The following is a 12150-nucleotide window of genomic DNA, read 5'->3' as shown; positions in this document are numbered from 1 at the left end:
GTGTAAAGAAATTAAACTGATTATTGAACATTAATTTTTTAAATTTTTTATTGATTTATAATCATTTTACAATGTTGTGTCAAATTCCAGTTTAGACACAATTTTTCAGTCATACATGAACATATATATATTCATTGTCACATTTTTTCTTTGTGAGCTACCATAAGATCTTGTGTATATTTCCCTATGCTATACAGTATAATCTTGTTTACCTATTCTACAATTTTGAGATCCCATCTATCCCTTCACACCCTGTGACCCCTTTGTAACCACAAGTTTGCATTCTATGTCTATGAGTATATTTCTGTTCTGTATTTATGTGTTTTTGTTGTTGTTGTTGTTTTTGTTTCTGTTTTAGATTCCAAATATGAGCGATCTCATATGGTATTTTTCTTTCTCTTTCTGGCTTGCTTCACTTAGAATGACATTCTCCAGGAGCATCCATGTTGCTGCAAATGGTGTTATGTTGTTGGTTTTTATGGCTGGGTAGTATTCCATTGTATAAATATATCACTACTTTATCCAGTCATCTGTTGATGGACATTAAGGCTGTTTCCATGTCTTGGCTATTGTAAATAGTGCTGCTGTGAACATTGGGGTGCAGGTGTCATTTTGAACTAGAGTTCCTTCTGGATATATGCCCATGAGCAGGTATCATGGGTTATACAGTAAGTCTATTCCTAGTGTTTTGAGGAATCTCCATACTGTTTTCCACAGTGGCTGCTCCAAACTGCATTCCAACTAGCAGTGTAGGAGGGTACCCTTTTTTTAACAACCTCTCCAGCATTTGTCATGTGTGGACTTTTGAATGATGGCCATTCTGACTGGTGTGAGGTGATACCTCATTGTAGTTTTGATTTGATTTTCTCAGATAATTAGTGATATAGAGCATTTTTTCATGTGCCTATTGATTATTTCTATGTCTTCCTTGGAGAATTGCTTGTTTTGGTCTTTTGCCCATTTTTGGATCGGGTTATTTGATTGTTTCTTATTAAGTCCTATGAGCTGGTTATATATTCTGTAGATCAAGCCTTTGTTGGTTTCATTTGCAAAAATTTTCTCCCATTCCGTAGGTTGTCTTTTTGTTTTACTTATGGTTTCCTTTGTTGTGCAGAAGAATGTAAGTTTCAATAGGTCCCATTTGTTTGTTCTTGCTTTCATTTCTATTGCTTGAGTAGACTCTTCTACAGGGACATTTTTCAGATGTATGTCAGATAATGTTTTGCCTATATTTTCTTCTAGGAGGTTTATTGAATCTTCCCTTATGTTTAAGTTTTTGATCCATTTTGAGTTTATTTTTGTGTATGGTGTAAGGCAGTGTTCTAGCTTCATTGCTTTACATGACGCTGTCCAGTTTTCCCAACACCATTTGTTGAAAAGACTGTCTTTGTTCCATTGTATATTCTTGCCTCCTTTATCAAAGATTAGTTGACCAGAAGTTTGTGGGTTCATTTCTGGGCTCTCTATTCTGTTCCATTTGTCTATATGTCTGTGATTGTAACAATACCATACTGTTTTGATCACTGTAGCTCTATATATTGTCTGAAGTCTGGAAGAGTTATTCCTCCAGCCTCTTTCTTTCTCTTCAGTAATGTTTTGGCAATTCTAGGTCTTTGATGGTTCCATGTAAATTTTATTATGATTTGTTCTAGTTCTGTGAAATATGTCCTGGGTAATTCAATAGGGATTGCATTAAATCTGTAGATTGCCTTGGGCTGTGTGACCATTTTAACAATATTGATTCTTCCAATCCAAGAACATGGGATATCTTTCCATTTTTTAAAGTCCTCTTTAATTTCCTTCATCAATGGTTTATAGTTTTCTGTGTATAATTCTTTCTCTTCCTTGGTTAGATTTATTCCTACTTATTTTATTACTTTGGGTGCTTTTTTAAAGGGGATTGTTTCTTTATTTTCTTTTTCTGTCGATTCGTCATTAATGTAAAGAAATGCAAATGAGTTTTGAACATTAATCTTGTAACCTGCTAACTTGCTGAATTCTTTGGTCAGCTCTAGTAGTTTTTGTGTGGACCTTTTAGGGTTTTCTATATATAGTAACATGTCATCAGCATATAGTGACACTTTCACCTCTTCTTTTCCAATTTGGATCCCTTTTATTTCTCTCTCTTGCCTGATTGCTGTGGCTAAGACTTCCATGACTATGTTGAATACGAGTGGTGATAGTGGGTATCCTTTTCTTTTCTCAGATTTTAGTGGGAAACTTATGCGTTTTTCACCATTGAGTACTATGCTGGCTGTAGGTTTGTCATATATAGCTCTTATTATGTTGAGATATGTTCCCTCTATACCCATTTTGGTGAGAGTTTCTATTATAAATGTGTGTTGAATTATATCAAATGCCTTTTCTGCATCTATTGAGATGATCATATGGTTTGTCTTTTCTCTTGTTGATGGGATGTATTACATTGACTGATTTGCATATGTTGAACCAATCTTGTGTTCCTGGGATGAACCCCACTTGGTCATGATGTATAATCTTTTTTATGTGTTGTTGGATTCTATTTGCTAATATTTTGGTGAGGATTTTTCATCTATGTTCATCAGTGGTATTGCCCTATAATTCTCTTTTTTGGTAGTGTCTTTGCCTGGTTTTGGTATCAGGGTGATGGTAGCTTCAGAGAATGAATTTGGAAATATTCCCTCCTTTTCATCTTCTGGAAGAGTTTGAGGACTGCTATGAATTCTTTGTATGTTTGTTAGAATTCCTCAGTGAAGCTGTCATGTCCTGGAATTTTTTTTGTAGTGAGTTTTCTTACTGCTTATTCGATTTCATTTCTAGTGATCAGTTTGTTCAAGTGGTCAGTTTCTTCTTGATTCACTCTTGGTGGACAGTATGTTTCCAGAAACTTGTCCATCTCCTCTAGGTTATCCAGTTTGGTTCCATATACTTTTTCATAATATTCTTGTATAACATTCTGTATTTCTTTTTTATTTGTTGTAATTTCTCCATTTTCCTTTCTTATTTTGTCTATTTGTGCTCTCTCTTTTTTCTTCTTTGTGAGTTTGGCCAGAGGTTTGTCGATGTTTACTTTTTCAAGAAAACAGCTTTTGGTTTGACTGATATTTACTATGATTTTTTAAATCTCTATTTTGTTTATTTCCTCTTTGATCTTTATTATTTCCTTCCTTCTGCTGCATTTTGGGGCTTTTTCCTCTTCTGTTTCTAATTCTTCTAGCTGATGGGTTAGATTGTTTAATTGAGATAATTCTTCTTTTTTGAGGAAGTCCTGTATCGCTACAAATTTCCCTCTTAGCACTCCCTTTGCTGTGTCTCAGAAATTTTGTGTGGTTGTGCTTTCATTTTCATTTGTCTCAAGGTATTTTTTAATTTCAACTTTTATTTCACCTTTGACCCATTGATTTTTTAATAACATATTGCTTAATCTCCATGTTTTCCTTTTTTCTCCTTTGTTTCTCTGTAGTTGATTTCTAGTTTCATGGCATTGTGGTCAGTATAGATGCTTGAGATAATTTCTACTTAAAATTATTGAAGTTTCTTTTGTGCTGAAGTACACGGTCAGTCCTAGAAAATGTTCCATGTGCACTTGAATACAATGTATATCCTATTTTGGGGGGGGTGTAATGCTCTGAAAATATCCACCTAGTCTAATTTTTCTATTGTATCATTTATTTTCTCAGTCGCTTTATTTATGTTCTGTTGGAAGACCTTACTAGTGATGTTAATGTGGTGTTAAAATCTCCAACTATGATTGTATTCCTATAAATATCCCCCTTTATCTCTGTTATCAATTTTTTATATATTTAGGTGCTCCTATATTGTGTGCGTATATATTAACGAGTGTAATATCCTCATCTTGTATTACTCCTTTATTCATTATTAAATGTCCTACTTTATCTTTCTTTATGGGCTTTGTTTTAAAGTCTTTTTATCTGTAATCAGAACTGCTACACATGTTCTTTTGTCTTTTACATTTGCATGAATATCCTTTTCTATCCTTTCACTCTCAATCTATATGTGTCCTTCTCTCTAAAGTGGGTCTCCTGTATGCAGCATATTGAAGGCTTTTGCTTTATTTTCCAGTCTGCCACTCTATGTCTTTTAAGGGGAGCACTTAGTCCATTTACATTTATAGTAATTAACAATAGATGTGTGTTTATTGCCATTTTGAACTTTTTCCCAGTTGATGTGATATTTCCTCTTTGTTCCTTTCTTCTTACTTTTGTGGTTTGGTGATTTTCCTTTGTATTATCATGGATTTTGTTTAGTTTTTTGACTCCCTTGTAAGTTTTTGGTTTGTGGTTACCCTTTTTTGTAAGTCTATTAACCCATTAATATTCTGTTTTTATTAAACTCATTGTAATATAATCTCAAACCCATCCTACTGAGAACAAAAAAATTTTAAAAGAAAAAAATTCTCTGTATTTTCTTGCTTCCCTCTCCCACTCTTAATGATTTAGATGTCTTCTTTCACAATTTCGTGTTTATTCTATTTGTAATTAATGAGTTATCACCTTTCCATTATGAGTTTCTCATTTCTGTAGTATGCTGCTTCTTTTCTATTTAGAATATAACTTTCAATATTTCTTTTAACATGGGTTTAGTGTTGCTAAACTCTTCTAGTTTTTACTTGTCTGTGAAATTCTTTATCTCTCCTTCTTTCCTAAAGGATAGCCTTGCTGGCTACATCTTTTTTTTATTCAGTACTTTGAATATATCTTGCCACTCCCTTCTGGCCTGTAGTGTTTGTGTAGACAAATCAGCTGAGAGCCTTATGGGGGTTCCCTTGTAGCTCACTCTTTGCTTTTCTCTTGCTGCCTTTAGGATCATTTCTTTATCCTTGACTCTGACCATCTTGATTATGATATGTCTTGGTGTGTGTCTGTTTGGTTTCTTCCTGTTTGGGACCCTCTGAGCTTCCTGTACTTGGATATGTAATTCCTTCTTTAAATTTGGGAAGTTTTGAGTCATGATTTCTTCCAATACCTTTTCAATACACTTTGATCTTTCTTCCCCTTCTGGGACCCCTATTATGTGAAGATTGGCATGCTTTATATTATCCCATAGGTCCCTTATGCTGTATTCATTTGTTTTCATTTGTTTTTCTCTCAGCTGTTCTGATTGGGTGCTTTCTGTTGTCCTGTCTTCTAGGTCACTTATTCATTCCTCTGCATTAGCTAGTCAGCTTTGCACAGCCTTTAGATCAGATCTCACCTCAGCAAATGAGTTTACCAATTCTACTTGTCTCTTCTTTATAGCTTCAGTTTCATTTTTGACTTTTTTTATCTCTATACTCTATCACTTTTAGTTCCTTCAGTACTTTGATCGCTTCTTTTTTTGAAATCTTCATCTAGTAGGCAATCAATGTGCATTTCATTGATCATTCTTTCAGCGGTTTTTATTTGCTCTTTTAGTTAGGAATGGTTTCTCTGCTTCTTCATCTTGTTTATATCTCTCTGGAACTGTGGCTTATGGAGTATCAGTTATGTATTGTGGTCCTTAAGGAGTTTGTTTATTTATCTATCTAATACCTATGTAGGAATAAAACTTAAAAAGAGAGAGTGAGAATTTTAAAAGAAGGGAGAAATAAAGGTTTGGAAACATTGTATAATCAATACTAGAAGAGCAATTTGAATCTCACTAGCAATCGAATTTAGATGTCTTTTTAAAAACCTGTTAAAAATGGAAAATAGAGCAAAATACAATATTTGAAACCTGTGTATAATCAATAACAGGAAATCAAAACCAAAATAAATGAAAATGAAATCAGGTGGATTTTTAAAAATAATAATAATATAACTACTTTAAAAGAAAAATTCAGAAGGAATTAAAACTAGAAGCATATACAATTGTTTAGAAAGTAGAAATTAAAAAGGTAGTAGAAAATAGAATAGATAAAAAAGATAAAATAAAGAGAATTTTAAAAGTAGGGAGGAAAAAGGTGTTTGAAAACAATGTATAATGAATAATAGAAGAGCAAGTTGAAGCAGAATAACAATTGGGTTGAGACGTCTTTTAAAAACCTTTAAAAAAGGAGAAAAGAGGGAAAAAATATTTGAAACCTGTGTATAATCAATAACAGTAGATAAAAACCAAGAGAAATAAAGATGAAATGATGTGGATTTTTAAAATAATAATAACAGGTGACTGGATAAAGAAGATGTGGTATATTTATACAATGGAATACTACTCAGCCATAAAAACCGACAACATAATGCCATCTGCAGCAACATGGATGCTCCTGGAGAATGTCATTCTAAGTGAAGTAAGCCAGAAAGAGAAAGAAAAATACTATATGAGATCGCTCATATGTGGAACCTAAAAAACAAAAACAAAAACAAAAACAATCAATCAAACAAACAAAAACAAAGCGTAAATGCAGGACAGAAATAGACTCACAGACAGAGAATACAGACTTGTGGTTGCCAGGGGGGTGGAGGGTGGGAAGGGATAGACTGGGATTTCAAAATTGTAGAATAGATAAACAAGATTACACTGTATAGCACAGGGAAATATACATAAAATGTTATGATAACTTTGAGAGAAAAAAATGTGACAATGAGTGTGTATATGTCCATGAATGACTGAAAAATTGTGCTGAACACTGGAATTTGACACAACATTGTAAAATGATTATAAATCAATAAAAAATGTTAAAAAATAATAATAATACTAAAAATATTTTTAAAGAAAAATTTTAAAAGGTTTAAAACTGGAAGCATATGTAATTGTTTAAAAAGTACAAATTAAAAAGTTAATAGAAAATAGAACAGGTAAAATCAGATTTAAAATAAAAGAGGTGGTGTTCTCCTCGAGACTGTGTACTCTTAATGAGAATTTTTTCTATCTTTGCCCTGTTTCATGAGCTCAGCTTGCTGTTTCCAAAGGCCCTCCGTTGGGGCCCTCGTCTGTGCTGCTCCCAGTGCCTGTCGGCAAGCAGATCGCTCCCCCTCCCAACACTGGGTCAGGTGTAGCTCTCCTTCGCTATGGGATGGCGGGTCACTGCCCCTCCTTAAGCCGCAGTCAGATGTTGCAGACTGGCCAGTTAGGCGGGCGGATTGGGCCTCCTCCCAGCACCGCCTTCAGGTGCTGTTTTCCTGCGGGAAGGCGGGGGGGTGGATACCCGCCTCTTCCAGGTGCCTGTCCCTCCACAGCTCTGTGCCGCCGCCCTCTCTGCCTGGGGCTGGCGGTCTGCAGGAGGGCTCAGGTAAGACCGTGGAACAGCCCCGCCACTGCTCTGTGCCAAAATCCAGACCCCTGTCCGTCCCAGTGGCCTGAGTTTTCTGAGGCACCAGGACGGAATTATCCTACCTGCATCAGGCTGCAAACAAGTCGCCGTCTGGGCTTTGAGGCTGCCAAGCTCCCATGTGCGGACTCAGGCTTCAACCCTGCCCCTACTGTATGCTTAGTGCCAGAGGATATGGCAGCTGTGCCTGAGCCCTGACTCTCCACCCAAAAACCTTCTGCGGGTTTTCAGAGATGGGGGTATGCACCCTTCCCCCCAGGGTACATCAGCTGTGTTGTTTTATGGAGGGCCCAGGTTGTTCTGCCCTGTGCACCCATTCATCCACATTGTGCAGCATCCTGCAGTCCCCTGGGATTGCCTCAGTGCAGCCACCCCAGTCTTCCGACTGGCTCGGGCAGCCTGGCTCGGCCCCCAGCTGTCAGCTCACATCTCAGGCTGGGTGTCACAGGGACCTTATGTTCCCATTTAACTTAGTTCTGTTGGTTAAGGGGTGCTCCATACAGATCCAAGCCTTAGAGGCTCCCTGTCCATCCTGCTGGCCTCTTTGTTGGAGAGGGGGAGACCCAGCAAATGAGCTCTAGTCCTCCTTTGCCACTCCCTCCCTGCAGGACCCATCCTGCACTATTTTGCCTTTTCTTCTTTCTTTTTTCCTTTTCTCCTACCAGATTTTTGGCATCTTTGTCTTTTGAAGAGGATGATGTTCTGTCGGAGTTCCACAGGTGCTCTGGTTGGCTGAGTGGGTCTGTGGATGTGAGTCTTGGTGTATTTGTGGGAGAGGGTGAGCTATCAGTGTCCTACTACTCCACCATCTTAGGAACTTCTCTCTGGGGTTTCTATTTTTATATTAAATATATTAATTCAGTCCAAGGGAAAAGCTGTAAATATTTCTCCAGTCTGTCACCTGGCTTTTAATGTTGCTTATGGAATACTTTCATCATACAAAAAATTTCAAATTACATTTTTATGTAATTAAATGTATATGCTTTTCTTCTTATTGATTCTGAATCTTGAGTATTTTTAGGAAAGATTTCTGCACTTCCATTTTGCAGAAGAATTCATATAAGCTTTTTACTAATAATCCTATAGTTTCAAACCTTTATTTTTTTTAACATTTTTTATTGATTTATAATCATTTTACAATGTTGTGTCAAATTCCAGTGTAGAGCACAATTTTTCAGATATACATGAACATATATATATTCATTGTCACATTTTTTTCCTCTGTGAGCCACCATAAGATCTTGTGTATATTTCCCTATGCTATACAGTATAATCTTGTTTATTTATTCTACAATTTTAAAATCCCATCTATCCCTTCCTACCCTCTGCCCCATTGGCAACCACAAGTTTGTATTCTATGTTTATGAGTTTGTTTCTGTTTTGTATTCATGTTCATTTGTCTTTTTTTTTTCTTTTCTTTTCTTTAAAGATTCCACATATGAGTGATTTCATATGGTATATTCCTTTCTCTTTCTGGCTTACTTCACTTCTAATGACATTCTCCAGGAGCATCCATGTTGCTGCAAATGGTGTTATATTGTCGGTTTTTATGGCTGAGTAGTATTCCATTGTATAAATATACATTTAAATACCATATCCACTTGGAAATTAACATGTAATGCATAAAATTGTACATGTTTCCTTATAACTATTCAGTTATCCCAACACCATTTATTAAGAAGTCCATATTTCTGCAATGATTGAAGAGCTATCTTAATTGTATATTACATTTGCATATGTAATTGAGTCCCTGGGATCTTTTCTATTTTATTCCATTAATCTGTATGTCTAGTCCTGCACCAATACCCCATTTTAAATACCTCTATTTTCTTTTATTATCTCACCTGATTTTTTTGTATTGAGTTATAGTCAGTTTATAATGTTGTGTCAATTTCTGGTGCTCAGCACAGTTTTTCAGTCATACATGAATATACATATATCCGTTTTCATATTCTTTTTCACCATGAGCTACTACAAGATCTTGTATCTATTTCCCTGTGCTACACAGTATAAACTTGTTTATCTATTCTATATGTATCTGTCAATATCTACAAATGTCGAACTCCCAGTCTGTCCCTTCCCACCCACCTCCCCCCTGGCAACCAGAGGCTTATATTCTATGTCTCTGAATCTGTTTCTGTTTTATATTTAAGTTCATTTGTCTTTTTTCAACATTTTTTATTGATTTATAATCATTTTACAATGTTGTATCAAATTCTAGTGTAGAGCACAATCTTTCAGTTATACATGAACATATATATATATATATTCATTGTCAACTTTTTTTGTGTGTGAGCTACCATAAGATTTTGTTTTTTAGATTCCACATATGAGTGATATCATATGGTATTTTTCTTTCTCTTTCTAGCTACCTTCACTTAGAATGACATTCTCCAGGGACGTACATGTTGCTGCAAATGGCTTTATGTTGTCATTTTTACAGCTAAATAGTATTCCATTGTATAAATATACCACAGCTTCTTTATCCAGTCATCTGTTGATGGACATGTAGGTTGTTTACATGTCTTGGCTATTGTAAATTTTGCTGCTTTGTAAATACCTCTATTTTTGAATACCTGGAGTGTTAGCCATCCTCATTTCGTGATGCAGCACTCTTCTTTTCCAGTATTTCTCTGGCTAGTTGTATGTTCTTTCAGATGTGTGCTGTTGAGTTGTCCTATACAACAACATCTGTGTTGGGATAATGAGATTTGAATAAATGGAAATAAGCATACTTTTGTGTCTTCCAGATGTGATTTTTGTAGGTTAGTTTTATCATCTATTAAACTTCTTTCCCTTTATTCACAATTACACTCTTGATTTTGGAAGTAACCTTATATGGGAGCCCACATATTCAAATTGTTAAGAACACATGAACAATGTTTTAATGTTGAAAATTTTCTCAGTATAAAACAAACCCCTTATTTCCTTTAGTGTCTTACAGTGTACAAATTGTTTTCCCCATGAAGTATCTCAACAAATGAAGAAAAGGCATTTGATAAAATTCTATACCAACTCATGATTTAAAATGAAAAAAAAAATTAGCAGACTAGTAACAGAAGTTCACTTCCTTAATTGAATAAAGGCTGTCTACCTAAAGCCTACAGTGTATATCATATTTAGTGGTTAAACAGCAGAAGCATACAGCCTGAGGCTAGGATACTTGTTATCGCTGCATATCCAACATTGTTCTGGGTATCTTAACCAGCACAGTAATGCAAAAAACTATGGGTAAAGTTTGGAAAGGAATAGCCTTAAGTGTTTTTTTAATGGATGCTGTATGTTTGACTACATAGAAAGCCACAGATAATCTATAAATGAATTAAGAGAACTACTGAGGGTTCAGTATGCTTGCTATATCAATATAAGATCAGTACATAAAAATCAATTACATTCTTACACATCAACAATCTACAAATAATGTAATTTTAAAGAATGCAGAAGCAAACTCTATAAGATCCCTAGAAATAAATGTATCAGAGGACATGCATGATCTTTGTGGAGGAAATTATAAAACTTCACTGATATACAATAAGACTCAAACAGGGAATACTCTATACTTACAGATAAGAAGATTCAAAATTGTAAAATTATTAATTATCCTAAAATTAATCTCTATAACCAATACAATTCCAATAAAAGTATAACTGATATTCATGGAAAATGGAATTTATCAGGCTGATTCTGATATTTATATAGAAGAGCAAAGGGCTCAGTATATCCAAAACACTGTAGCAAATAAAATATAGTTGCAAAGTCTTTTACAGTTATGCCATTGAGAAGTGGGTCTCTTTCCCCTCTCCTTGCAGCTGGGCTGTTGTGTGACTTCTTTGACTAATGGAAGTGATGCTATGCCCATTCTGGGCTTTACTTTTAAGAGTGCTTGTAGATTCTGGCTTGGTCTCTTGAAGCCCAAAATAAGGTTGCCAGTTAAAATGTAAGATATTCAGTTAAATTTGAGATTCAGAAAAACAGCTAATAAATCTTAGCATAAGTATGTTGCAAACTTTGTATGGTCCTATTTGTACTAAGAAAATATTTGTTATGTGAACAACAGTTTTTTTTCTAGAGACCCCTTATTTTTATTTGCTAAATCTGGCAGCATTCTCCCTGAGCCACTATGTAACAAATCTGACTACCCTGCTGGAGAGACCAATGGGCTAGCCCTAAGATTACATGGAGAAGTAGAGGAGTTCAGTTGAGCCCAGCATTCTAAATGTCTCCTTCAAAGAACCAGACATATGAGTGAAGTTATTTTGGACCCTGCAGTGCAGCCTAGCTACCAACAGAATACCACTGAGTGACCCTAGTTGACACCAATGGAGCAAATGAATTGGCCACTTGAGCCCTGCCAAATGACTCACTCACGAAGTCACTAGATATAATAAAATCTGTGGTTTTAAGTGACTAAGTTTTGGGGTGCTTTCTTATGCAGCAAGAAATAAGTGAAATAACACCCATGAAGAAGAAGGTCAAAGCAGGAGGTCTTACTCGACTAAATGTCAACATTTAATTTAAATACATAGTAATTAAGGCAGTGGGGCATTGGTGTAGCAATAGACAGAAATGCCAATGGAACTGAATAGGGAGACTCGAAACAAAACAATCCACATATGGACTATTAGTATATGATGGAAGTGAAATTGCAGATCTATAGGGAGGTGATGGAGTCTCCAATAAATGATACTAAGACAAATTCCATATGGAAAACACATAAAATTGAATGTCTACCTCCCAGAACACAGACACACACACACACACACACACACACACACACACACACACACACACGGTACAGATCTAAATCTGAAAAGATAAATTTTAAATATTTTAGAACAAAATATAGGAAAGTACCTTCCTGATCTCCAGGAGAGGGAAGGATTACTTAAACAAGACACAAAAACTGTAAGGCATATAGGAGAAGA

Source organism: Camelus dromedarius, chromosome X, assembly GCF_036321535.1.
Source record: "Camelus dromedarius isolate mCamDro1 chromosome X, mCamDro1.pat, whole genome shotgun sequence".
NCBI lineage: Eukaryota > Metazoa > Chordata > Mammalia > Artiodactyla > Camelidae > Camelus > Camelus dromedarius.
The sequence above is the reverse complement of the archived record's forward strand: the minus strand, read 5'-3'. Positions refer to the sequence as shown.